This window comes from Mesocricetus auratus, unplaced genomic scaffold, assembly GCF_017639785.1.
Source record: "Mesocricetus auratus isolate SY011 unplaced genomic scaffold, BCM_Maur_2.0 Super-Scaffold_100009, whole genome shotgun sequence".
Classification (NCBI taxonomy): Eukaryota; Metazoa; Chordata; class Mammalia; order Rodentia; family Cricetidae; genus Mesocricetus; species Mesocricetus auratus.
The window spans coordinates 3,114,423-3,140,700 of NW_024429193.1; the positions used below are offsets into that span (position 1 = coordinate 3,114,423).

A 26,278-nucleotide genomic window follows, 5' to 3' on the forward strand; every position below is an offset into this window, starting at 1 on the left:
GTCTTGAACTCCCCCCAGAAAAGAAAGAACCCCTTTCTCTTTTGAAACCTAACCATGGTTATGTTTACCTCTGTCTTCCTGTCTTCATGTAGCACATATGTGTGCATGTACACACACACACACACACACACACTTGCACTCACAAACACACACTCCCTTTTGTTTTTGTCTGAAGAATTCTAAATACTTATTAAAGACAATAATTTCTCATCTCCGCTTATTGCTTAGTGGTCAAATTCCTCATGTAGGGTATCTTCATCATTATAAAAATGTGCTATACTTTGCCCTACCTTAAGACATAAATGGCATTAAACTTTCCTCCTTCCTTCCTTCTTTCCTTCTCTTTCTTTCTTTCTTTCTTTCTTTCTTTCTTTCTTTCTTCCTTCCTTCCTTCCTTTCCCCCAAATGCTTCAGAAAACATACATTTTCTCTATATAGCAAAATCTATATTTGGAGTCTTCAAGTATATTTTCCACATTTATTTATTTTTATCCCTCCCACACACATCATTTTGTATATGGGAAGCAGGAAAGCACCTGTGTGTCATGGCACAGGTATTGAAAGCAGAAGACAATTGGGAGAGTCTGTGCTCTCCTTCTACTGTGGGTTCTGAAGACTGAACTCAGGTTTGCAGGCGAGGCTGTCTCACTGCCCCTGATCACCACTTCTAAATGTGTGTTGCTTATTAAATCTCTTCAGCTTTGAACTTTCTTCTGCTACAGGATAAGGATGATCCAGTGAAATCTCTTTGTTGAAAGAAAGCCTGGCTACTTTTTGTTTTCTGTTTATTGTTACTGTAGTTCTGCTTGTGCGTGTGTGTGTGTGTGTGTGTGTGTGTGTGTGTGTGTGTGTGTGTGTGTGTGTGTGTGTCTGGGTAGGAATATTGCACCTGTGAGTGCAATACTCACAGAGTCCAGAAATGGGGGTGTAGTTACAGTAGTTGTGCCTTACCCAGTTAGTGCTGGCAAGTGAGCTTGGCTCTTCTGGAAGAACAGACAATGTTCTCAGCTGCTAAGCTATCTCCACCACCTCAAAGGACCATCTGTCTTGTTTCTCTCACAAAGTTGTGGATGTGGAGAGGTCATAACAAATCCAGAATATAGGTTCCTGAGTGAACATAGAAATTAACATGATGTCTCTCACTTCATGGTGCACGGCCAGGGGAATGACCTTGTAGAGCAATTCTTCTCTGCGACATTCACACAATCTTCACCCTACACTCCACTCACACCTTCCATGTCGAGGACACGAGTGAGCGTGTGGCACTTGTTGTGCTAATTAAGTAAATGCATTTCCTATGCTCACAGCACTCTCCAGAGGCAGCACTCAGGATGCCGTCATGTTGATAGATAACAATTTACGGTCTAAGTCTGTTTCTACATTTTAAGACAGAGCTCTGTTTTAGAATGGTTAAGACCTCACTAGGCCTGGTGTGATTCAGCATCTAACTGAAAAGGCCTTTATTGAGCTGTCATTGTGTCCTCTGTATGTTTTATCTCCTGCCAGAGTTCATGTTTCTGGTGATGGAGCAATTCACATTTGTAACACTGCTCCTCCACCTAAGTGCATGAAAATTCAGGACACTGCTCAACAAGTGATTTCTATATTTACTCACAAAACTGCTTGTAAACAGCTTACATGCTGCAAAAAAATGATCGGGAAGAGGTGAAAAAATGTGAAAATCCACGAGGAGGTCAAAGCTCAGAGAGAAGGGAGGGGTGTGTTCAATTTGGAATGAGATGAAAAGAGAAAGCTCGGGCATGGGCTGTTATTGGCTGTGTCTGTGCCAAGCCTCCACAGCCAGCTCTGTAGGAAGGCCCAAATAAGCAGCCTCATGGGCCTCAATTAAACATTTTGCTAATATGTAATTCTCTTCTTTTTATCTAATTTTACTCGGGTATTAAGAAAATCAGATGTGCCCAAACCTTTAGCCAAATCAGTTGAGTATTTGTGGAGTAACAAAACAGCGTTTGTCTTCTGTAGGGACTGCAGTATGTTAATAATATGAATTATAGTGAGGTAAGACATTGAGCAAGAATATTAGAAGTTCACATTCTTGACAACTCTAGTAAAGGTACAGCTTCCGATGCTGTGAGCTCTCATCTCTTTTAGACTGATCCTCTCTCAGGTAGCCCTGGGCGGCCTTGAACTCACAGAGATCCATCTGCCTCTGTCTTCTGAGTGCCCGGATTAAAGGTGGGTCCCACCACTGCCTACTTTCTGTGGCTAACTAGTATAACTGGTTTTGTACTCTGATATGCAGGCAAGCTTTATTAGATAATAAACAATATATTACCATGATTAAACATATGTAAAAAGATTGGCATGTGTGATTTCCAAAAACAAACAAACAAACAAACAAAACCTAGCAATTTAGAGGTGCATGAATTGGGAAACACTTTTTTTCTCAAAAAGATTGCTATCACCCAATTTACTACTATTGCTTTGGGTACTTGACAGATAGGAGGCAAAGTCAACTGTAAATATAAATTGGAAAGCCCAAAGTCAAATGTGACTTCATGCATTTTGAGCAGCACGGTGGCATTGTGTGTTCCATGCGGTCTCCTTTTCTTTTAGGACTGTTCACAATGAGCCGAAGCACACACGCTTGCCCTATTCAGCATCTCCTTTAATTTGTAAGCAGCTCCATAAATCTTTCTTGGCTCCTAGGGACATAAAGACTTCTATGATGAAGTGGCCAGCACGGTGGCTTAATAAGCTAAAAGCTGGGCCGCCCCATCCCCCCCCCATGCATTCTAGGGACTGCTGTCTCACTCCTGGCAAAGGAGATGCAGTATTGAATTCCGGCCAGAGTAATTAGCACACTTTAGGATCTCGGTAGACAAAGCTGGATGGGCAGCATTGGCAAAGATGTCTAGTGTTTCCCGGGTGTTAAAAGCGAATGGGGAAGGGCCAGCTGCAGCAGGTTCTGTGGGACTCTGATGGAAGTGCCTCGCTGAGGACATCGCCAGTTCCTGGTGGGTAAAATCCTCAATGGTCTCTAGTATGAGCTAATGTCTTTATCGCCTTTCTTCAAACGCCTTAGAGAGCAGTAACAAAGAATGAACTGAATGAGGCTGTCCCTCGCAGCATCCCCTAGAAATCAGCTGTTACAGAGAGCAGCATTCCCTAGAAATATAAGCAAGTAATAGGAACTTTCAGGCAGTTGTCCAGGTTGACACACTCTAAAAATGCACACATGAAGGGAAAGCTTACTGCTACAGGCAATGGGGCTGCGCTCCACACACTCACAGCAAATTTACCACAGCGGTTTCGTTGTCTGTATTTATGGAAACTGGGGAACTCTGGTGAAAACCTTTGAAATTCCTCAGGTGCCTTGACCCATGTTTACTATCCAAGCACAAGTGTTTTAAGTTAGTGGAAATTCTCTGGAAAATTCTAAACAGATATCTCACTAGTTCATTGCAAAGTTTTTTCTGAGATGGGTAACTGTGACTCAACACTAATTACATATTTTAAAAATGGATTTCCTCTTTTAGAGTCATATTAAATTTATAGTAAAATGAAGGACAAAAAATTGTTCTCCTCCCACGTGTTCTCTGACCCCTGCTAGGCACATCTTTGATCAACAGCTGTCACCAGCAGTGTCTGCTAATGTTGCTGGACTGGCTTGAAGCCATTATCATCATCCCCATGCACAGTTGACGCTTGTGTTTGCTCTTTGAGTTTTGTATCACATAGGTTTTGATTAGTGTGCGACTGAGTACATGCACCACCTTAGTACCGCCAACTCTGCATATTCCTTTCTTTTCCTCGGCCGCAGGCTACATTGAACCTTTTACCCCTTCTGTGTGGTACAACATGCTGCCTGTGCATATGCTTGTGTCTGTGTGGGGGGGTGCCAGTGTGAGCACATACATGCGCGTGCATGTGTGTACGGGTGTGTGCATATGTACATGTGCATTTGTGTGTGCATTAGCATGTGTGTTTGTGTGTGCATGCATGTGTACATGTGTGCACTTGTGTGTGCACTAGCATGTATGTGTGTATGTGTGTGCTTGCATGTGTATGCACGTGTGTGTGCATATGTATGTGTGTATGTGTGCACTTGTGTGTGTGCATATATGTATGTGCATGCATACATGTGTATGTGTACATGTGTGCTTGTGTGTGCATGCATGTATATGTACATGTGTGCATGTGTGTGTGCGTGCGTGTGTGTGTGTGTGTTTCCAGGTTTGTCTCTATGAAGTTTCTCCTCTGCTGTTTCTTGACTTCACACTCATTTGTTTCAGTGCAGGATGGGTTTCCCTTGAGCAGATATCTGACAGTTTATCCAGTCACATGCTGAAGAACACGCTAGCTTCCTCAAAAGTTTGACAGTGATGACTCAAGCTACATCCAAGATTCCTACTGAACTTCTTACCCATCTGTAAGAGTTCACCTCACGTCGTAAATGCCAAGGAGTAAAACTGGTAAGTTGCAAGCTGAGAATTATGTAAGGGAACTCTATTCTGTCTTAAAAAGTAAATGTACCTTCTTGCAATCCCACCACCAACAAACAGAGACCCATGCTGCTCCACACTCTCCCAAACAGGTGGTGTGCTGGAGTTTGTCGGTGAACCATAGGTTTGCATGAAACTCTTGTGAAACACGTGACATAGTATTGACTCCATATTGATCCTATTGCAACTGGCAGTGAGAACAAATTCTACTACGACATACTGTATTACATGCACATAAGTACGTATGCACATGTGCGCCAAGAAAGTATGTATGCTTGGTTGTGTGAGTGCTAAGAAATGAAATCACTATCTTCCTATTTGAGTATTTGGAATGCAAGAAGTAGATGGTTATAATGACTTACATTATTTTAATTGTGAAAAGTGTGTATTGTCTGTGTGTGAGTGTGTGAGTATGTGTGTGTGTGAACAAGTGTGTGAGGGATGATGCCGTGTGAATGATGAAGACACAGGACACTTGCCCGAGTTGGTCTCTCGTTCTATTTTATGGATCCCAGGGGTTGACTTCAGGATGGCAGGCTTGGTAGCAACTCCTTTACTTGTAGAACCATCTTATTGGACTTGTACTACGTCTTTCAGTAGCAGGGAACACCAGATGAAATACACACTAGTGCCAGGTAAACCTGGAGTTCTCTGATGTGTCTGACTCCAGGGCCGTGAATCAGTTCATCTTAGAGCAATGTCAGGTCTCTGCCAGTCTTTAGGATCCAAGCGGTTTCTTCTGCTTACTCAGCATTTCACATGGCTTACTGTCTTTGAGGAGAGTACCTGGAAGCTAATCCACATCGCTATTAGTCTGAACGGACAGAAGTGTCGCGTCTGCTGCGAGGCCTGTGTCCGAGAACGTGTGGAGGGTATCAGGGATTGACAACACAGAGACTTGTTCAACGATGTAAAGAAAACTTTAAGCAGGCCCCAAAAAGGTTCAAGAAAACTTCCTAAGAAAGGCTCCCACCAGAGAAGCTTCTGCTCTCTCCTCTACCCTGGCTGGTTCCGCTCTGACCCCAGAAACTGATCTGGGCGTGGCAGAAGAGGTGGTTAGTCTTTGGACAAGGTCGAGGTCAGGGCAGGCCTTTTCCAGGAACTTAATGCCCCCAGGCATTGTATTGTTTTTAGTAAACATGTTTTTAGTAAACATTGTCTTACAGCTGCCTACTACCAGGCAGAAGGGGAAGTGGGTCTCTGCTCAAGGTCTGGTGTTCCCACAATTCACCCCTTTTTATTTTCAAATGAGGCACTCCTGGCTTAGGTCAAGTAGGGTCACCCTCCCTTTCCCGTCCTTGGGGGACCTTGAACCCCTGTCTTAGGCGGGAGGGGTCTTCCCCACAGGTTGCCCGTCATCAGAGCACCCCAACTTTAAATCATCTGTAACCAACCTTCATGGCTATTGGGATTGCCATGGGCTAAGCTAAGCAATACTTGGTTACGGATCTCTTGCCTCTGGAACAAGGCACGTTTGAGCTCGGCATAAAGCCAGAATGCCTACCGCCACTGCCACCATTTCCAGGACCCCCATTGACATAGCGCCTCTCCATCACCGTACCCATCACCAGATCTGGGCCATAACATTCTACCAGCCTTCATCTGTTACAAGGGTAACATGCACGTGATTTACATTCTGTTACAAGGATAACCCGCATGTGATTTACATTTACAATTTGATAAAGTTACAATTGTTCCAAGATCTGCTCAGGAAAGCATTTAGAAAGTGCACTTGCACAGATACATTAGGTACAATCATTGATGTTACACATGTAGCATTATGAAAAATATGAACAATAGGCTTGTTGCACTATCCACAGAGCACCAATTTGTTCCTGTGGTGATGCAGTTTGTTGATTTAACGTCAGCTGATTATGCGACTTGAGTCAAAGTCTCCTTTTTGTCACATTAGGACAAGTTGCCTCTCTCTAGAAAAATACACTGGCCTAGTCGTGATTCCAGAAACAGGAACCATCAAGTCTGATATTTCAAGTGACCATGTCCTGTTCAATTACTGAAAAGAGGCTTTTGCCCCTCATCACAGTCCATACGAATGTCCAAATGTTTTAAATGGGTCCTTTTTTCTCTATTGGCTTCACGATGAAAACTCATGGGTCCGGAAGGTTGATGCAGCAGGTCTGTTGAGAAACTGGAAATCTCGAACCAACTGTTTTCTTTCTTTCTTGGGCTCTAGATTTGATGACAGCAAGGGTCAGGAACACTGATTTAGGAGATCTCACTCAAACTGGCTTAGGTAGGCTCCCATGGTCTCAGGTCCAGTTTTTCTCTGCTCCATGCATCTCACTAAATGGTCTGACAGCTGCTGAAGCTTTATTCTTTTCCTGCAAGAAAACACAAACATGCCCTCGACCCCAAATTAGGGTCTTCTCCACTGTCTAGTGCATGGATGTCTCCATTTGACCTGAGCAATGGTTGCTCAAGTTCCATCATGCCAGAATCTGTCTGAAGCTCACTGGCATTCACATTATAAAATTTTTAAATAAGGAGTGTATTATTTGATGAGTCATATGGGGACTGGGGACATTATTCCCCCTTTTTTATCTTCTAAAAAATTTTTTTGAACTGTTGAAGCTGGACCATAATAGTAGAAGGTTTGTCTACCCTCCTTGGTTGACTATCTAGGTAAATTGGGATTACTACTTAGATTATTTGTAAATGCCCATTAAAAAGGACATATCCATTAAATATTTCCCAAAAACTTCTGAAAATCACTCAAAGATTGTAAACTATACTGTGTCCAAATAACTTTTGAAAATTATTTGAAGTCTGTGAGCAGTCTTTCCCAATCTAACCTGTAGAGCTCTCACTAGCTGACAAGGCCTCATTTGCATCTTAAATTTTTCTGTTAAAACATTAACAGACTGGCTGGATGTTCCTTTTGGCTATATTTAAAGCAATCTAGGTAGCTTCTTAACTATTTTTGAAGGGATTTAAGTATCCTTTTAATCATATAAGCAGTTCACACTCACGCATTCACAATCACATTTCATACATACCGGTGTGGCCACACCATACATTCAGAACATACATGCATCTTTCAGTCATCCTTTTTCCCTAGGTCATGATTAGTCTGTTGCAATGAAGCTTCCTTAATTGAAATCTATGTAAAAGAACAACTCCAGCCAATCCTTGAACTAAAAGGGTTAAAAAGTCCTGTATGTTCTTTATCATTCCTCCATTTGAGCTACAGTCATGGGGTACAGCCGTACCTACTCCTTGTAACTCTGTAGATGCAAGGTGGAGAGGCCAGGCTTTTGGCCAAAAGTTTTTAGAGATGACTCACAAAATTGACCTTAAATGCAAACAAAATTTTCCATTCCATATACCTTTGTCTTTTTCTTTTTCTTTACTTAATACCAGTACCTCTTTACTGTTACAAATTTTTTTTCACCCATTTTTTTTAAGTCAGGGTTTCTCTGTATTGTTTGAGGCTGTCAGTCCAGCCTGGCCTCGAACTCACAGAGATCTGCCTGCCTCTGCCTCCCAAGTGCTGGGATTAAAGGCGTGTGCCACCACCGCCCAGCTTGTTACCAATTTTTTTTTCTCTATATTATTTGGAGGCTGTCTTGGAACTTGCTCTGTAAACCAGGCTGGCCTTGAACTCAAGAGATCTGCCTGCCTGTGTCTCCCGAGTACTGGGATTAAAGGCGTGTGCTGCCAACGCCCGGCTATTCACCCATTTTCAATCCAACTTTCAACCCAGGATGTTCCCTCATAAAGGCGTGTTGGGATTAAAGGCGTATGCCACTGGGATTAAAGGCGTATGCCGCTGGCAATCTCTTGGGTTTCCCTACTTCTTGACCCTGGTATCAGGCTTAGGAGGGGGAAACTCAGAATGTCTAGTTTCTGACTTTTTAATCTCATTGGCGGCAGCCGCTCCCAATGTATTATTGGTGTTATAAAATTTGATGAACAGGGAGCTGGAATGACTATCTGGCATCAACATGGGGGGGAATCCTCACCAACGCCCATATTTCCCTTACCTGAGTGTTCAGCAATGGTTGGATCATCTTTATCATGGTGAGAATTCCTAGTATCTGGAGTAGTATTGGGGTCGACATGCCTGATGCACCGTTCAGGGACCCAAATAGGCTTCTCACTTCCTGGAGGGAAAACACAAACAGCCCCTCGGACCCTAGCTAATAGGGGGGTGGGTGGCTGCCATTTTCCTGTAATTAAGTCCTTCCATCTGACCCATCCCAAGGACTGGGAGGGTTTGTTTCAATGTCTCTTCATAGTAGACAAATTATTACGGTATAGGGGTATTCCAAGGGGACATGGAAGGAACCAAATGACCTGCCTCCAATTGTTCTTGAACTAGCTGGTGAGCCGCCCTTAGTTTCTCCGCTGGTAAGGGCCACTGTTCCACCCATACCGGATCATCTGATAGCCATGTGATGGGTATGGGGGCTGGCGGCACAACAGTGACCCTCATCAAAAATGATCAAAACCCTTCCTATCCCCTAGGGCCCTGGTCTCCAAAGGGAGGGAGGCCACAGGGCAAACCTCTCCCTGTTCTAGTTTACCTAGTTCCCTCCCCGGGCTCTAGCCCTTCCCTTGCGTCATCTGGGGGCCCCTGCTTTTGGACTTGGGTGCCTGGGTGGTGAGGACCACTCCCATTTCTTGCATGAGGTCCCGTCCCCAGAGGTTAATAGGGAGGCCAGGCAAAACATATGGCTGGAAAAGCCCTGTGTGGCCCTCAGAGTCTTGCCACTTTAGGATTCTGAGGCTTTTTTGGGGCACAGCCTGTCCTATTCCCTGGAGGGTCACTGTCTCTTCCTCTTTCGGCCAAGCAGGGGGCCAGAATTTATCTGAGAGGACAGAGAAATCTGCCCCAGAATCTAAGACGCCCGTAAAGAACTTGCCTTCTATCTTTAATGTAAGCTGGGGGCGGTTCTCCATAGTGGCTACCCAAAATGCTGCTGAGCCGGTACTTCCAAAACCTTGGTTGCCCCTTTTCTCTTTAATTTTTCTAGCCTCACAAGGAGCTGTAGGGAGAAGGAGTAACTGAGCAATCCGTTCTCCTGCAGGGATGGCAACAACCCCACTGCCCACTGATGTCATTATTTTTTTTTGTTTTTTTTTGTTTTTTTTTTAATTTTATTTTCCAGTTTAAATTTAAATAAGAATCAAGGTTGCTTCACAAGTCAGTTCCAGGTCCCTCTCCCATTCCCTCCCTTCCTCCCGTGCCCTCCCCTTCCCCCCCCATTATCCTCTCATTTCTCCAGGGAGGGTGAGGCCCTCCATGGGGGTGTCCATAGTGTGTCATTTCATATAGGGCAGGGCCTAGACCCTTTCCCAAGAGTTCTGGGTGAGAGTGCACCTCACATTGTTCTATTGGAGTCCAAAGTCCGTGTGTATACTTGGGATGGGTACTGATCTGCTGCCCAAGGCTCAATAGATTCCCTAGGCCTCTTCACTGACACCCAGATTCAGGGGGTCTTGATCAGTCCCATGCTGGCTTCCCAGGCTAATGCCTGGGATTCAAGAGTTAACCTTTGTCTGGTCAGCTGTTTCTGGGGGTTAAACCAGCCCAGTCTTAATCCCTTTGATCATCAGTCCTCCCTCTCTGTTACTGGCTTTCTTGAGTTCAGCTCAGTACTTAACCAAGGAGTCTGCCTCTTCTTCGATCAGCCACTAAATAAAGTTTCTGTTTCCCAGACTCTCTGGCCATAGGATTGTAGGCTGGTACTCCCCAGATCTATGTCTAAAATCCATATATGAGAGAGTACATGCCATGTTTCTCTTTTTGTGACTGGGTTACCTCACTCAGGATGGTTCCTTCTAGTGTCATCCATTTGCCTGCGAATCTCATGATTCCATTATTTTTCTGCTGAATAGTACTCCATTGTGTAGATGTACCACATTTTCTCTATCCACTCTTCAGGTGAGGGACATCTAGGTTGCTTCCACGTTCTGGCAATTATAAATAAAGCTGCTATGAACATAGTGGAACAGACCTCTTTGTTGTATGAATGGGCATCTTTTGGATATATGCCTAAGAGTGGAGTTGCTGGGTCTTGTGGTAGGTTTATTCCCATTTTTCTGAGGAATCTCCACACTGATTTCCAAAGTGGCTGAACCAGTTGGCACTCCCACCAGCAATGGAGGAGTGTCCCCCTTTCACCACATCCTCTCCAGCATAAATTGTCATTGGTGTTTTTGATTTTAGCCATTCTGACAGGGGTGAGATGGTATCTGAGAGTTGTTTTGATTTGCATTTCCCAGATGGCTAAGGATGTTGAGCACTTTCTCAAGTGCCTCTCAGCCATTTTAGACTCCTCTATTGAAAACTCTCTATTTAGTTCTGCAGCCCACTTTTTAATAGGGTCCTTTGCTGTTTTGGAGACTTGCTTCTTGAGTTCTTTGTAAATTTTGGAGATCAACCCTCTGTCAGATGTGGGATTAGTGAATATTTTTTCCCATTCTGTGGGCTGCCTTTTTGTCTTGCTGACTGTGTCCTTTGCCTTACAGAAGCTTCTCAGTTTCAGTAGGTCCCATTTATTAATTGTTGATCTTACTGCCTGTGCTACTGGTGTTATGTTCAGGAAGCTGTCTCCTGTACCAATTCGTTCAAGGGTACCACCCACTTTCTCTTCTAAGAGGTTCAGTGTGGCTGGATTTACGTTGAGGTCTTTGATCCATTTGGACTTAAGTTTTGTGCATGGCGATAGACATGGATCGATCTGCATTCTTCTACATGCCAGTCTTCAATTATGCCAGCACCATTTTTTGAAGATGCTTTCTTTATTCCATTGTATATTTTTAGCTTCTTTGTCAAAGATCAGATGTTCATACGTGTGTGGGTTAATACCCGGGGTTTCAATTCGATTCCATTGGTCTACCTGTCTATTTTTGTGCCAATACCAAGCTGTTTTCAGGACTATAGCTCTATAATAGAGCTTGAGGTCAGGGATGGTGATGCCTCCGGACGTTGCCTTGTTGAACAGGGTTGTTTTGGCTATCCTGGGTCTTTTGTTTTTCCATACAAAATTGATTATTGTTCTTTCAAGGTCTGTGAAGAACTGTGCTGGGATTTTAATGGGGATTGCATTGAATCTGTAGATTGCTTTTGGCAGGATTGCCATTTTTACTACATTGATCCTACCTATCCAAGAGCATGGGAGATCTTTCCATTTTCTGAGGGCTTCTTTAATTTCTTTCTTTAAAGATTCAAAGTTCTTACGATACAGGTCTTTCACTTGTTTGGTTAGCGTTACCCCAAGGTATTTTATGTTGTTTGTGTCATTATTTTAATCTCCCCCTCACTATTCTGGTCTATAACACCAGGGTGTACCTGGATGCCTCGAAGAATAGTACTGGACCATCCCAATAGTAGTCCGACCTGTTTCTGGGGGCAATGGCCCATGCACCCCAGTAGGGAGGGCCTGGATCCCCATTTCCGGTGTTAGGATTGCCCGGGCAGAGGGAGCGAGGTCCAATCCTGCACTCCCCGAGGTGGCTCTAAGGAGGTCTGAGATATGAAGTGGTTGCTCTGGGGGAGAATATGAATCCTGCCACTGCCCGGAGCAGGGGTCATTGCCCCGTACACATTGGTTTTTGGGGCCCTGGGGCGGGGCCCTCCTCCCGTTTCCCTGATTATTATTAGCAGGAAGGAAATTTCCCTCCCGGTCAGTTTTAGAGTAGCAGTCTTTGGCCCAATGATATCCCCTTCGGCAACGGGAGCATAAACCAGGTCGCTTGAGACCCGTAGTACTATTTTGAGGGCACTCTCTACGGAAGTGTCCCTCCCTACCGCAGCTAAAACATGTTTTTCTCCCTCCCAGAGTAGGTCTTTCTTTCCCCACTTGGGGCCGAATGGCAGCAGCTAACACTTGGCCCTGGATGAAGTTCCCATCAATGTCCCTACAGATCCGGATATAGTCATTTAGACTTTTATTACGATAGGGGCGAAGGGCTTCCTTACAGTACTTATTTGCATTTTCAAATGCCATCTGCTTGATGACTGGCATCGCAGGCCCAATGCCCCCAAATATTCTTTCTGCTACCTGACTGAGACGGTCTACAAAGTCTTGAAAAGGTTCAGAGTGTCCGTGAAGGACTTTGGACAGATGATCCCCTCCTTCCTTGGAAGGCAATGCTTTCCAAGCCCCTTGGGCCGCTGCTGCCACTTGGGCATAGACTGCGATGTCATATTGCATTTGTTGCTGAATGGTGGCATATTGACCACTCCCGGTAAGCATCTCCACATTTCTCTGGGGCTGTCCGGCCTGTGCATTTCTTTGGGCTGTCTGGCTGCATCTTTCCTGAAACTCACCTCTCCAAATCAAATAATCTCCCCTGACAGAGCTGCTCTGCAAAGCTGCTGCCAATCGCCAGGTGTCAAATTAAGAGACGCAAAAGATTCCATTAAGGAAAGTGTAAAGGGAGCCTGTGCTCCATAATTTAAAGTTGCCTCTTTAAGTTGTTTTATATCCTTAAAATTTAAAGGGTTATGATGCCGAATGACCTGTCCAGAATTGTTCGGATCTGGAACTTCCATTACTGGGGCCACCACCGGGCAGCATTGGACCCCTCCTCTGGGTCTTCCCTCCAGGTCCGAGAAGGACTGAGTTATCTCATAGGAGGAGTCCCTTTTTTCAGAGTATGGAGAAGGGTTTCTCTCCCTGTCCTGTCTTTCCTTAAATCGAATCTTTTTAGTTCTTTTTAAGGGCCGCGATCTCAGCAAGTAACCGTTCCTTTTCAGACTGTGACGAGTCTGAGTCTGAGCTACTTCCATTTTCTAGGTCTGATAGAGAAGGATATAACCGATTCTGACCGGAGTTCTTCTGTTTGGGTCGTGCCCGGAGATCTCTACCCGTTTTTTTGTTGTTACTAAGAGACTCCTCCTCATCCTCACTAACAATGGAGCCTCTAGTTTCAGTCAGGGTCCCTTCAGATGATTCATCATCACTCTCTGCCCCTGAACTCAAGGAGGCTTGAGTCTCAGTCTCTTGTAATTCTAAAAAGCCTCTTTTGTGTCCTGAACTACCTGGCGGTGACGAACCTTATCTGTCAAAAGTGCTCCCCTCACTAATCTCCATAAGGAGAATGTCGTAGGGGGTAAGGACTCAGATCCCTCTTTTCGTAAAAGTCTATGAAGATCACGGCGAACCTCCTCCCAATCTGGAATATTTAAGTTTCCCCCAGTAATGAACCATGGACTGGCTCGTTCGATCGATTTTAGAAAGCCTTCTAGGGTTTTAGACTTGACTGCAGTCCCATGTTCTTTAAGTAACTTTTTTAGTTGATACTGCAATGATTCTAGCTTCCCGGAACTATTCCCCATAGTTTCTTAACCCCGTCCACTTACCTCACTTTCACGATCTCGGTAGGACCTCCAATTGTCGCGTCTGCTGCGCGGCCTGTGTCTGAGAACGTGCGGAGGGTGTCGGGGATTGACAACACAGAGACTTGTTCAACGATGTAAAGAAAACTTTAAGCAGGCCCCAAAAAGGTTCAAGAAAACTTCCTAAGAAAGGCTCCCACCAGAGAAGCTTCTGCTCTCTCCTCTACCCTGGCTGGTTCTGCTCTGACCCCAGAAACTGATCTGGGCGTGGCAGAAGAGGTGGTTAGTCTTTGGACAAGGTCAAGGTCAGGGCAGGCCTTTTCCAGGAACTTAATGCCCCCAGGCATTGTATTGTTTTTAGTAAACATGTTTTTAGTAAACATTGTCTTACAGCTGCCTACTCCCAGGCAGAAGGGGAAGTGGGTCTCTGCTCAAGGTCTGGTGTTCCCACACAGAAGCAGGATGGAGCTTCTCAGGACACTTTAGATTGCTGCTGTCCATTTCTCGTTAACCTCATGGCTAAGTGGTGAGAGCTGCTGATCCATGCAGCAGAGAGGAGAGGAAATGCCATTTGTCTACCAAATCAAAAAAAGCATACACCTAAAGCTAATTTCCAGAAAGCCAGAGGAAGTCGTGACTTTTAAGACTGGAGACTCATTCCAACGATTTAATTTCCACATTTTGTTCTTACCAGTAGAAGATAAATCAAGTTAGATGCCGAAGTTAAGCCAGGTATTCCTTTGTGTATAATTTTAAATGAAAATGGACCCCTTATTATGAGTGCATAGAAAGAATTGTTAGAGACTAGTGATAAGAAAGAATTTGTTAGAGACTAGTGATAACAACTTGAAGACAAGTCTTTTTGTTTTGTTTCGCTTTGTTTCAATCACGATGAGTTTGTTAAAGCCTTCAGAGATGTTGTTGTTCTGAGGGCACACACATGCATACATCACACGCATTCTCACACAGTCAATCATAAACAGATCTCCAACTTGTGTTATCTTTGAATGTTTCATTTATTTTTTAATGTTTTGTCTACATGTATGCCTATACAGCATGTGTGTGTGTGACGCCCATCGGTTGCAGAAGAGAGTACCAAACACTGTAGAAATGGAGTTACAGATGGTTGTGAACCTTCACGTGGATCCTTAGTGAGAGCAGTCAGGGCTCTCAACCACGAAGCCACTGACCTAACCCCATCCTTTGTCACTAACCATCATATTACTTAGGCATGTTGGAACTAGCAGTCTTGGGGGGTTATTAGCTTATTGATCTCCTTTCCATTTGTATTTTAAGAATGACTTCCCAGAGGTGACATACATCTGCTATAGGAAATTAGGTCTCACTAAAGCAATATGAAATGAATAAAAAAACATCACTCAGCGTCCACTGATATTTACTATTTAAGTGTTGATGAGTTCACAGGAGTAGCAGCTGTGGTTGGCAGTCAACAAAATGTGGATTTAAAAGCTGCCTAGCAAAGTATGTCATCCATCACTGCTGGTCAGTCAATTTACCCAGCTAAGGTTCATTGTCATCAGCAAATATATATATATGCATATATATATATATATATATATATATATACATTTTTCCTCAAAGATGAAAACAGCATTAGCTCATTTGTTAAAACTCTTTTTCCTTATTATTAGATTTTCTTGTCATGTAATTTAGGTGTAATCAATTTACTTGGAACTGCTTTGCTGCCCTTAACAAATATTAAAATATATTTGTGTTTGCAATTTGCCATTTCCACTTAACTTGCAATATCCTTTTAACGATGTATCTTAATTATTTTCCATGCCTATAAGAACGTTTAGGCATCATTTTCAGATTTGTTCACTATAGAGTGAAAATATAGAAAAGAATAGTAAAAATAATAAACTGGAGGCTGACTGTAAATGAAGACTTTTATATTCAATATTTCACTTGGAATTTCTCCACCCTGTGTGCATGCAATCCTTGCTTCCAAATGTCCTCATCGTCCTAACAGGTGTCTTGGACTCAGTGGGTACTTTCCTAGACAGCGGGAGGATTGGTGAAAATTGGTATAATGGTTATAAAAGGCACTTTGAAGAATCTACCCCATTATGTAGTGTTGGCTGGGCCAAGCTGTCAGATCCATCATTTCACACCATGTGTTCTGGGGACACATCAGCTTAAAGACAAAGGAATCTTTGCATTCTGGACAGAAAATTAACTTTGCCTGAGGTTGATTCTTTTTTAAAAAGTCATGGATGTGTAGAAAGAGATTAAGACCATACTTTGACTGTTATTGTTGCTTAAATTCCACAAGTAGTCAGTATGTTCAGAGAGATAGATCATTTCAATATGTGCCCGAAGGTGGAGCCAAAACCTTTAGGCCTTCACAGAGCCACATGATCATGCAAGAGACCTGAGTGTCCTCTGATCATGCTGGAATTGGCCAAATACATTCTTTTTTTCTGTAACCAACCACACAAATTTGTCAATGCCTAGTTCAGTGAGATATACTTTTCTGTAATTCAAGTATATTTCTTAACGAAATCTCCTTGTGAAAGAGAAGCAGAGATTTGAGCCAGCTGCAAATATATTGTGCTTGATTTTGTGAATTAGCTTGGAGACTAAAATTCCTAGAAAATTGATGGTTGTTGGAGTTTACATAATTCTGGTCATATTAAGAACGTCTGGCTATTTAAATATAATTTACCCCTTTCTGCTGTATAGTTTTTTTGTGAGATGAAGATACCATCTGAGATTTAATTCATTTAAATTCCATTGTACAGTGAGCAATTTGTTAAGAACCTCTTGTCTGACACCAAGTCATTTAAGCTAGTGCAACTAATTAATGATCTGGCCTCTCACAGACCACTGGAAATTTCCTCGTGTCTTATTTTTTCAGAGTAAGCCCACGGTATGCCTTTTCATTCATGTGGATATTAACATCGTGACACTCATCTCTAGTGCATTGTTATTGAAAGATGCATGAATAACAATAAATTCCTTGATTTCTAAATTTTCTTCAGAATTTATTTTGTTCTTATGGTGTCTTATATTCCAAAGGGCTATGAGTTATCTGTGCTCTCATTTTGTGATTTCCTTACTGTTTTGAGGACAATTCATTTCTTCATTTATGCAAGGGGCTCAAACTAACCCTGCATTTTTGCATCTGGAGCCATCAGTTATTTCCTATTAATCTTCAAACTTGACCTGCGCATCCAAGATTTCCTGTCAACACGCAATGCCTTTCCCCATCTGAAGCATCAAAGACATTAAAATCTGCTTTTATACAATTTCCAACTTAAAAGGCATCAGTGTTATCTCCAGCCAACCGCTCCATTAGATTGTCAAATCTTCCACTGTCATGTGTTCCAAAGTTAATTCCTCAGCCCTAATATTCTAACTCTTAACAACGTTTCTATGGAAGTCTCAAGTGGTCTCATGGTTTCAACCATCACCTTATAGACTGGATCGTACACAAATTAGCTTTCAGCAAATATTTTTTGTGTTATGGACCCATATACAACCCAATGTTTCTAAACTGGTTAAAACCCATTAAACAACATAAAGTAGGACATTGCAAACTGTCTTTGCAGCTTCTTTCTCTCTTGTCCCTCTGGATTCTATAAATAGACACTATTATCGCTTTCATTTGGCAAACAATAATGCTGGAGCCATGGAGGCTAATTAAGGGTCACAGAGCACAGGACGAGTAGGATGTTTGAACGTTTATTTAGTGTGTGTGTGCGTGTGTGTGCGCGTGTGTGTGTGTGTGTGTGTGTGCATGTTATTGTGTGTATATAAGGGAACATGTGGACAACTTGAAGGGGCCTATTCACTGTCTCTACCATGTAAGACTCAGGGATCTAACTCAAGATGTTAACTGTCAACATTTAGCTCCCTGTCTAGCCCAGGAATCACAAACATCTTTGTCAATATTTCAGTGAGGTAAGTGCTTATGTGGAGGGGTCCATCAATGCTGGTCTCCATACTCAGTACCAGGAAAGGTTGAAAGGGCAATGGTCATCTGTATCCATGATGATACATAAGTGTCTTTCTCTGTGATGACTGAGTTGCATATTTGGTAAGAGCAACACAACACCAGTGATGATGCCAGTCAGGAAATCTTGAGCGAATATATAGTCCCTAAATTGTTAGGGACTATATAAATATTAAAACCAAGAATAATGATTCCATTTAGAACAGACAAGCTGATGGACAGACCACCTTTACTATAAGATGTCTCATCTGTGGATTAAAAATAAGAATGTGTGTATTTTTTCAACTGAGTAGTACTCAATTTTGTAAATGTACCACATTTTCTTTACCCATTCTTCAGTTGAAGGGCATCTAGGTTGCTTCCAGGTTCTGGCTAGTACAAATAATGCTGCTATGAATATAGATACTTTTTGTATGAATGTGCATCCTTTGGGTACATGCCTAAGAGTGGAATCATTGGATCTTGAGGTAGACTGGTTCTGATTTTCTGGATAAACTGCCACACTTATTTACATTCTAGCTTTACAAGTTTGCATTCCAATCAGGAATGGAGAAGTTTTCCCTTTTCTCCTCAAATCTCTCCAACATAAACTATCCTTGATTTTTTTTAATTTAGCCAATCTGACAGGTGTAAAATGATATCTCAGAGTTGTTTTGATTTGCATTTCCCTGATGGCTAAGGAATTTGTGCATTCTCTTAAGTGTCTTTTAGCCATTTTAGATTCTTCTGTTGAGAATTATCTGTTTAGTTCTGTAATGAATTTTTAGTTGAATTATTTGGTGTTTTGGTGACTAGCTTGTTGAGTTCTTTGTGCATTTTGGAAATCAGTCCTCTGTCAGATGTGGGGTTGGTGAAGAAGATCTTCTCCCATTCTATGGGCTGTCATTTAGTTGACTGTGCCTTTTGCCTTACAGGAGCTTCTCAGTTTTAGGAGGTCCCATATATTAATTGTCAATTTCAGTGTCTACCCTACTGGCATTATGTTTAGGAAGCAATCTCCTGTGGCTCTTCTTTCAAGGGTACATCCCAATTTCTCTTCTAATAGGTTCATGCGACTGAATTTGCATTGAAGAATCTTGTAATTTGTAGGCAAACAGATAGAACTAGAAGAAACCATCCCAACTGAGGTTACAGAAAGACAAACATTGTATGTACCCACCTATATGTGGATTCTAGACATAGTGAAAAGGATTACCAGTCTACAATCCATACCTTAAGAGAAGCTAGGAAACAAGGAGGACCATAAGAGAGACATACACAATCCTCCAGTGAAGCAGAAAGAGACAGGAGCCCCTGAAAAATTGGGGATCATGGAGGGAGGGGGGTTGGAAAAAGAGGAGGAGAGAAGAGAAGGAATGAAGAGAATAGGAGGGAACAGAAAGATTAAATGGAGAGAAGATAGAGGAGAGCAAGAAAAGAAACAAATCAATAGAGGGAGCCACTATAGGTTTAAAGAGAAATCTGGCACTAGGAATTTATGCAGAGATCCAAAAGGATGACCCCCATCTAGGACCCTAAGCAATAGTAGAGAGGCTACCTTAAATGTCCTTCTGATATAATGAGAATGATGACTTCTTTAAATGCCATCCTAGAGCCTTCATCCACTAGCTGATAGAAGCAGAAGCAGAGATTCACGACTTAGCACTGAGCCAAACTCCTGGAATCTAGTTTCAGAAAGAGAGGAGTAATGATCAAAGGGGTAAAGACCACACTGAGAAAACCCACAGAAACAGCTGACCTGCACAAGTGGGAATATATGGACCCCAGTCTGACAGCTGTTGAGCCAACATAAGACCAAGCCAGGCCCCCTGAACATGGGTGTCGGCTAGGAGGCCTGAGCGGTCTACTGGGCCTCTGGCAGTGGAACCAGGATGTATCATCCCTAGTGCACTAATGGACTTTAGCAACCCATTCCTCATGGAAGGATACTAGAAACACAGGGGAGGGCCCAAGCCCTGCCCCAAGTGTCTTAAATGCTTTTAATGATCCCTCATGGAAGGCTTCACCCTTCTGGGGAGTGGATGGGGCATGGGATGGGGGATCATTGAAGGTTATGGAAGGATGGGATGGACAGAAAACTGGGATTGATATGTAAAATGAGATGGTTTTTAATTTAAATAAAGTTTATATATATTTAAATATACAAAGTATACAATATATATAAAATATATACAATACATATACAATATACAAACATAAAAATTGTATATATATTTTTAAAAAGATAATGATATATCATTGTATTATTTCAAATTGAAATTAATCAATAAAGTGTGTGGCCCATGACTGGGGTGGTGTTGCATGGTTGAGAGGCCAGCACTAGAATGAGGCAGGGATTTTAGAAGTTCAAGGGCAACCTCAGCTTTATAGTGAATTAGAGGTAAGCCTAACAAAATGAAAGAAAGCAAAACAGAAAATAGGAAGAAGGGAAGGAAAGAAAAGAGATAAATACATATGACAGGAAGTTATAAATTAAGTTTTATGATAAATGGCATCCCCTGTCTTCATCACTGTTATTAGACATATCCTGAAAAACAGAGCATCTCTTTCTAGGATCCTATATGAACTGTAATAACCCAGCTACCATCTGATTCTGACACAGCTGCAAAAGAAACTAATGACTTTTCATTATGTTTATAAATTTCATAAACAAAACTGGTTTTTGAGAGATGTTTCAGCAGTGAAACATCATGCAGAGTTCTTGTAAGCAAATAAAATTACATTCCCAACACCCACTTCAGGTAGGTCGCCAATGATGGCAATTCTAGGTCCAGGATAGCATGACACTCTAGGTAAGAAAACTCACATGTGTGTAAATGGAATTATTAGTTGTTCCAAATATTAAAAACACAGAGGTAGATGTGGACGAAAATACCGAGAGCACAGAGAGAAGAAGGGGCAAGCCAAAGCCACTTTTACCTCATTCACTTCACAGCAAAAAAAAAAGTGCATTCCTGTTTCTTCCTGCTTATATCCTCTGTTTGCCTAGCCATATCACTTCCTGTCTCTGCCCAGCCACCTCACTTCCTGTCTGTCTATACAGACCTCCAGACCTCTATGGTTAGCTAATTGCAAGCTCCATCCTCTGATCCTCAGACTAGCTTTATTTGTACAAGCAAGATATCACCACATTGTGTACACACACACACACACACACACACACACACACACACACACACACACGTACACACACACAGGGAAGGATGGATTTAAAAAGAAAAGAGTGACAAAAAAGAAAAGGAAACTCTCCAAAATGCTTGGATCCCAAATTAATGACAATGCACGTACTTCCTCCCGTTTCGCCATATAGTGAACACCTTTGTATAACAAACACATATCCTGCATGTTTTGACAAATATGCAAAATAAGGGCATTTTATCTCCTCTAGGAGTTACGCCTTGTGGTGCTCTGCTATAAATAGTTATTTGAAAACTAAGCACAATTTTGTTCTGTAAGCAAATGGTAGACATAGGATAAGTTTCACAAGTTCACTCAAAAGGACACCTGACTTCAGCATGGCTAAATCTCAGGTAAATCCCAACATGGTAAGTATTTTAAATCTACAGAAGACTGGTCACTGCATTCAATTCCATCATCTCAGGAAGTATGGAGGCCTTACTCAATGCATGTAGCGTCAAGACGTTCATGCAACCGCAGTATAGACCATGCTACACTGACACTGCAAACTTTACCCAAGATGTAAATTCAGAAGTCTATCTGAAATCTTTATTTGTTATGAATATATGCAGATCAGTATGTCTTATACTACTTAAGAAAGCTCATTAAAACTGATTGCCTTTGGAGGTGGGGAGCAGGAATTTGTCTTCCATGCCATAGATATTTATTCTGAATTTAGATTTGATCTCTCATTTGTGTTAATTGTCAAGCTTATCAAGGACCTTGTATGATACAATCATGATCATCTTATTGGTGAGAGCCTTTTTGATAAAATAAAATACCCTAAGGATGACTACATTTCCCTTAGGATTCTTCATGCAAGTTGAAAACGTAAACTCCGCTGTATGGGAATTAAAGTAAAAGTGTTAGAAGAAGCCAGGTTTTAGACATGGCTTCAGGGTTAACTAAGCAAAAGATCTTACAACAGGCCACAGAGAACAAGAAGAGATGGAATGGTCTATATAGAAATGGCATAAAGTTAGAGAAACACAGACGGAGTCTGTGCCCTGTGGACAGACTATTATGTAGACAGATCTGCTACATATAATACATATAGTTTCCAAAAAGGTGTGCTCCTGTTGTTAGTCTTGGCTTCTTGTCTGCAGAAATGATGATTTAGAGAGAGAGAGAGAGTAAAGGTTATATGCTTTCTTGGGTGGTGAAGACCAGTTCATGTGGTATGAAGCGGCCTGTAGTCTGTCCCCAGCTTCTTTGGGCAAAAAAGGCCTCTTAAATGAAATATATCTTTTCATGTATCCATGAGTCCGTCTCCCCATAGCACCCCAGTTAATAAATTGGTATATATATATTTGTGGTTTGCATTATATGCTCCCTTCTAGAAAGAGATGCAAAGTGTCCTGGAGTTCCAAGAATTAGTGACCATTCATAGGAAGATTTATAGTAAATGGAAGAGCTTTTACTACATACATACTAAGATAGATGACAGATAGATAAATAGATGATTGATAGATGATTGTTAGATAGATAAATGATAAATGATATATATAGATAGATGATAGACAGATAATAGATAGATAGATAGATAGATGATAGATTATGCCAGCATACAGAGTGATCTAATTTGCATCCAAATGATTGATGCCACATTTAGGGACCATAACTTCAACACATAAACCCTATAAGGAACATTTCACATTTAAACAAAAATAATGCCTGTATATCTCCCAAATAGGTTATGAAGCTCAGTACAGACAAGATGTATTCTTTCAAAACAGAAATATTGACAGAGTCTTAGCACTTTGGAAATTGGGAGGAGCTCTTGGGAAAAATCCTATAAATTAGAAGGACTCATGCAAAGCACCCCATTATTAGCTCATGTTAATTATAGAATATTTCCCAATCTCATTATAATAAATTTGAGGGAAATAAGTAAAAAATGTCAAGGTTCATATGGACAATGACTACAGTAGTTATCTGGTCTCATAAGATATGACAGGGTGGAAAGGTCCTTGCTTTCTATTTGTCGTGACATTGTAATATAATACTTTCCCACAGGTGTCAGCAACATAATGCAGGTAGACATGAGTCTACCATGCTTCCACATGTAACTCAATAACTCAATGTAGAATTTCAAACTCTAGGTTCATAGATTGCATAATGTACTCTGTGGCATTCATATAATACCAGCATTTGTTATTCCAGAATCCTTCAGCATTCCTATTAGGTAAAGTATATGTGTAGATAATCTACATAGTTATTTACACAATGGAGAATGTTGATGGACTTGCTTAAAATGCTCAGGAGTTTGATAAAATAACATATCTGAGAGTTGTTGCCCCTCTGATCTCTATAGATCAATTGGGTTCAACTACAAAAAAAACTGGTGTTAAATTTTCAGTCTGTCGGGAAATGTGTGAGAACTTGGGAAGTGCCCAGAATTCCACAGTCCGTAGACCAAGCAGACTAGAGAACTGGGCATAAGAGAGTTATAGCTATACATACCCATTCTTCCTATGATGGGTAAATCTTTGCTGCCAACTTGACTTGGTTTAGAATCACCATGGAAACAAGCTTCTGTGCATGTCTCTGAAAGTGTTTTAACAAAGGTTTAGCTGAGGAGAGAGGACTTACTCTGAGGTGTGTGGCACCAGTCCTTGGACCGAAACTCTGGACTGACTATGGTAGAGGAAATGAGCAGTGCATTTGAAGGCAGACAAAATGCGACAGTTCTTGTTTTTCATTCACTTCCTCATAGGAGGACTGTATACCTCAACCTGTGATCTTCCCTCATAGGAGCACTATATACCTCAACCTGTGAGTCGAAACACCATAAAAAACCTTGCTTTCTTACATTGCTTTTGTCAAGTATTTGGTGATCTTACTGAACAACATGACTAGAAGGCATGACCTGCCCTTTGCTCCTGTTCTCTGGGTATCTGCCTTCTGAATACACATCCTATAGGACACACTGAAGGCACTGTACTCCCAACTTGTCCCTCACAGTCACACTGTTCTGGATACACCCTCACATGCTCGCTCCCCGTCAATATGCTCTCTCACGGCCCTGGATTTCCTTAAACCAGCCAAGTTGTAATTTGCAATTACCCATCATCCTCTCTACTGCTTCACATTCTTCCCAAGTCATCCACTCAGATTTGTTTTTTGTTGTGAAGATGGAATGAACTTCTTGGGGGCAGTTTCTCCCTTTGTTGCAGATGTTTCCATACCCAGAAACACACAGTGTTCAATGTCTTTACTGGCACATACTTTCTTTGTGCTGTTAGATTTTCTCCATGACAGGTTTTGGACCATTGGATAACTCAGCTGCTCATTAAAATACAGTGAGTTTTTGCTGAATCCATTGAATACTACTTATGTTTTAATGAGCATTAATGAGCTCTGCGATTGTCCTGTGGAGCAAAACTCACAACTCATTAGGTGGATTCCCAAAATGCCTAAAGGTGAGCGGGCACCGCTTTAGATATATAAGGTAATTTCATACTTAATTAGTTCCCACCTTGCTACACCACAGATACAAATACAGAACTATGGATTAAAATGGCAAACGTGTTGTTTGCTGTGACAAGTCAATGAAATGGTAGGATTCACAGAGAGCCCGTGTGAGTAGTTTCAGGCCCTTTTCTATTATGTTAATAAATTGGCATGTTATGACTGGATTCACAGAAAATAGAGAAGAAGGAAGAACAGTTAAATGATTTCTAAGTGAGCTGACATTTCTTTGTGTTATGTGCAGAACACCTCCGTGTCTACATTCAGATGCACCCATCAGTGGTACTGGCTCCTATTCACTGAGGGTTTGTCATGTAGAGGGGGTTTATATGTAAGGTGTTCTTTACTTCTAGTAAGAAATCAGGAAGTTGTAATGATTACTTCAATTTATGGATGAAGTAGTGAACACATATAAATGATCAAGCCACTGGCTGTGTGAATTTGACTACAACTCAGACATTCGCCAACAGAATTGCTTTGGCTTCTAGCTCTGGGGTCAAGAAGTCGAAAGCAGATGTGATGGTCCAGTTGGAGTCATTGTCACTGAGTTCTCTTTGGTTTTCAGATAATGCACTTTTCCTTTCTCCTCATATGACCTTATATCGGAGTTTACTTCTATTACATAACTCTTCTTCTTTTAAAAAGCCAGTGTTGGGTTAGAGGTCTATCAAAATCCTCTAAAGGTCTCTCTTTAAAGCCCCTGTCTCTAAATACAGCTATACTTGCCATGGCCTCCATATGGCTAGAGTGTGTTCTGTGTGATTCCTGGATTGAGATGTAGTCACTGCTGAGAGCTTACAAGAGACTAGGGACATCTACTTATCTTAGTGTTGTGGGGGAGTCTTTGGGAAGTAGTTAGAATTGGGCAACATCACCAGGAAGAAGCTATGTGATTGGTGAATTGATAAAAGAGGAAGTTAAATCCCGCATGGCCTCAGGACTAAACTGTTACAAAAAAATAAATAAATAAAAATTAAGAAATCTTTCTTAATAAATCAGTCACCTCTGTTACTTTAATACTAATACAAAACAAGTCAATATTGATCATCTGTGTGGTGAGCAATCTCGTTGCTGATCAAGAATGTTTCTCAGTCTAGAGACGTCTCTTCTGCTCCTGTGGAGGACAGGAGGATGGAAGAACTTAGAGCACATGGCCAGATAATTGCCAGATACTGTAAAGCTAGGGTCTTCCCTAGCACACCACTGACTTGCAGGCATCCAGTCTTCCTGCAGATTGCATGTCATCCGTTACAGACCGCTGAGCTGAAGGAGGATGACTATGTGAAGGAAGGAACTTCAAAGCAATGATGATTCCTGGGCACGGAATGCTGGCATCAGTTGCTTTCAGCCATGCCTGCTGTGAGATTCTGGAGCAAAGGAAGCAAAATGGGAAGATTCAGAAGACTCACAGGCTGACTTGGGAGGGCACAAAGGAAGCTCACCAGAGGATGGGCCCTAACCAAAGACATTAGCCAAGATAGAAGATCTGTTTGCTTTACTTGGGGAAAGTTAGAAAGAAACCTTCTAGCTCTTAGGCCTCCCTTCCCATCAGAGGACCGGAAGCCTTTCAGGGTAGAAGAACTTCAGGAAGATACCCACAGCACCATACAAAACTTGATGGCCATCACTCTCTTTGTATTGGCTTCCCTGTTGTCAGTCTCTCACACATCCCGTGGCTATAGCTGTTTTAAGAAAGTCCCAGGTGTGGCTTACATTGGCTGTAGACTTTGGAGTCCATGTCTTGTTGACTTGGCAGGCATGAGTGATACTGTGGAAACTTTTTATCCCAGTGCCACTGTAAGGCCAAAAATACTAAGTAGCAGTGACTCCCATTTATACAGGTCTCATGGAGTTAGGGAAGACAAGCTTCAGTAG

At 42.0% G+C, this 26,278-nt stretch overlaps 1 long non-coding RNA gene across 3 annotated transcripts in view; it reads left to right on the forward strand.

The window, feature by feature from the left end:
• Window positions 1-26,278, forward strand: part of LOC110343432 — a 134,262-nt gene that overhangs the window by 88,796 nt on the left and 19,188 nt on the right. The gene's annotated exons all lie outside the window — the stretch shown is intronic.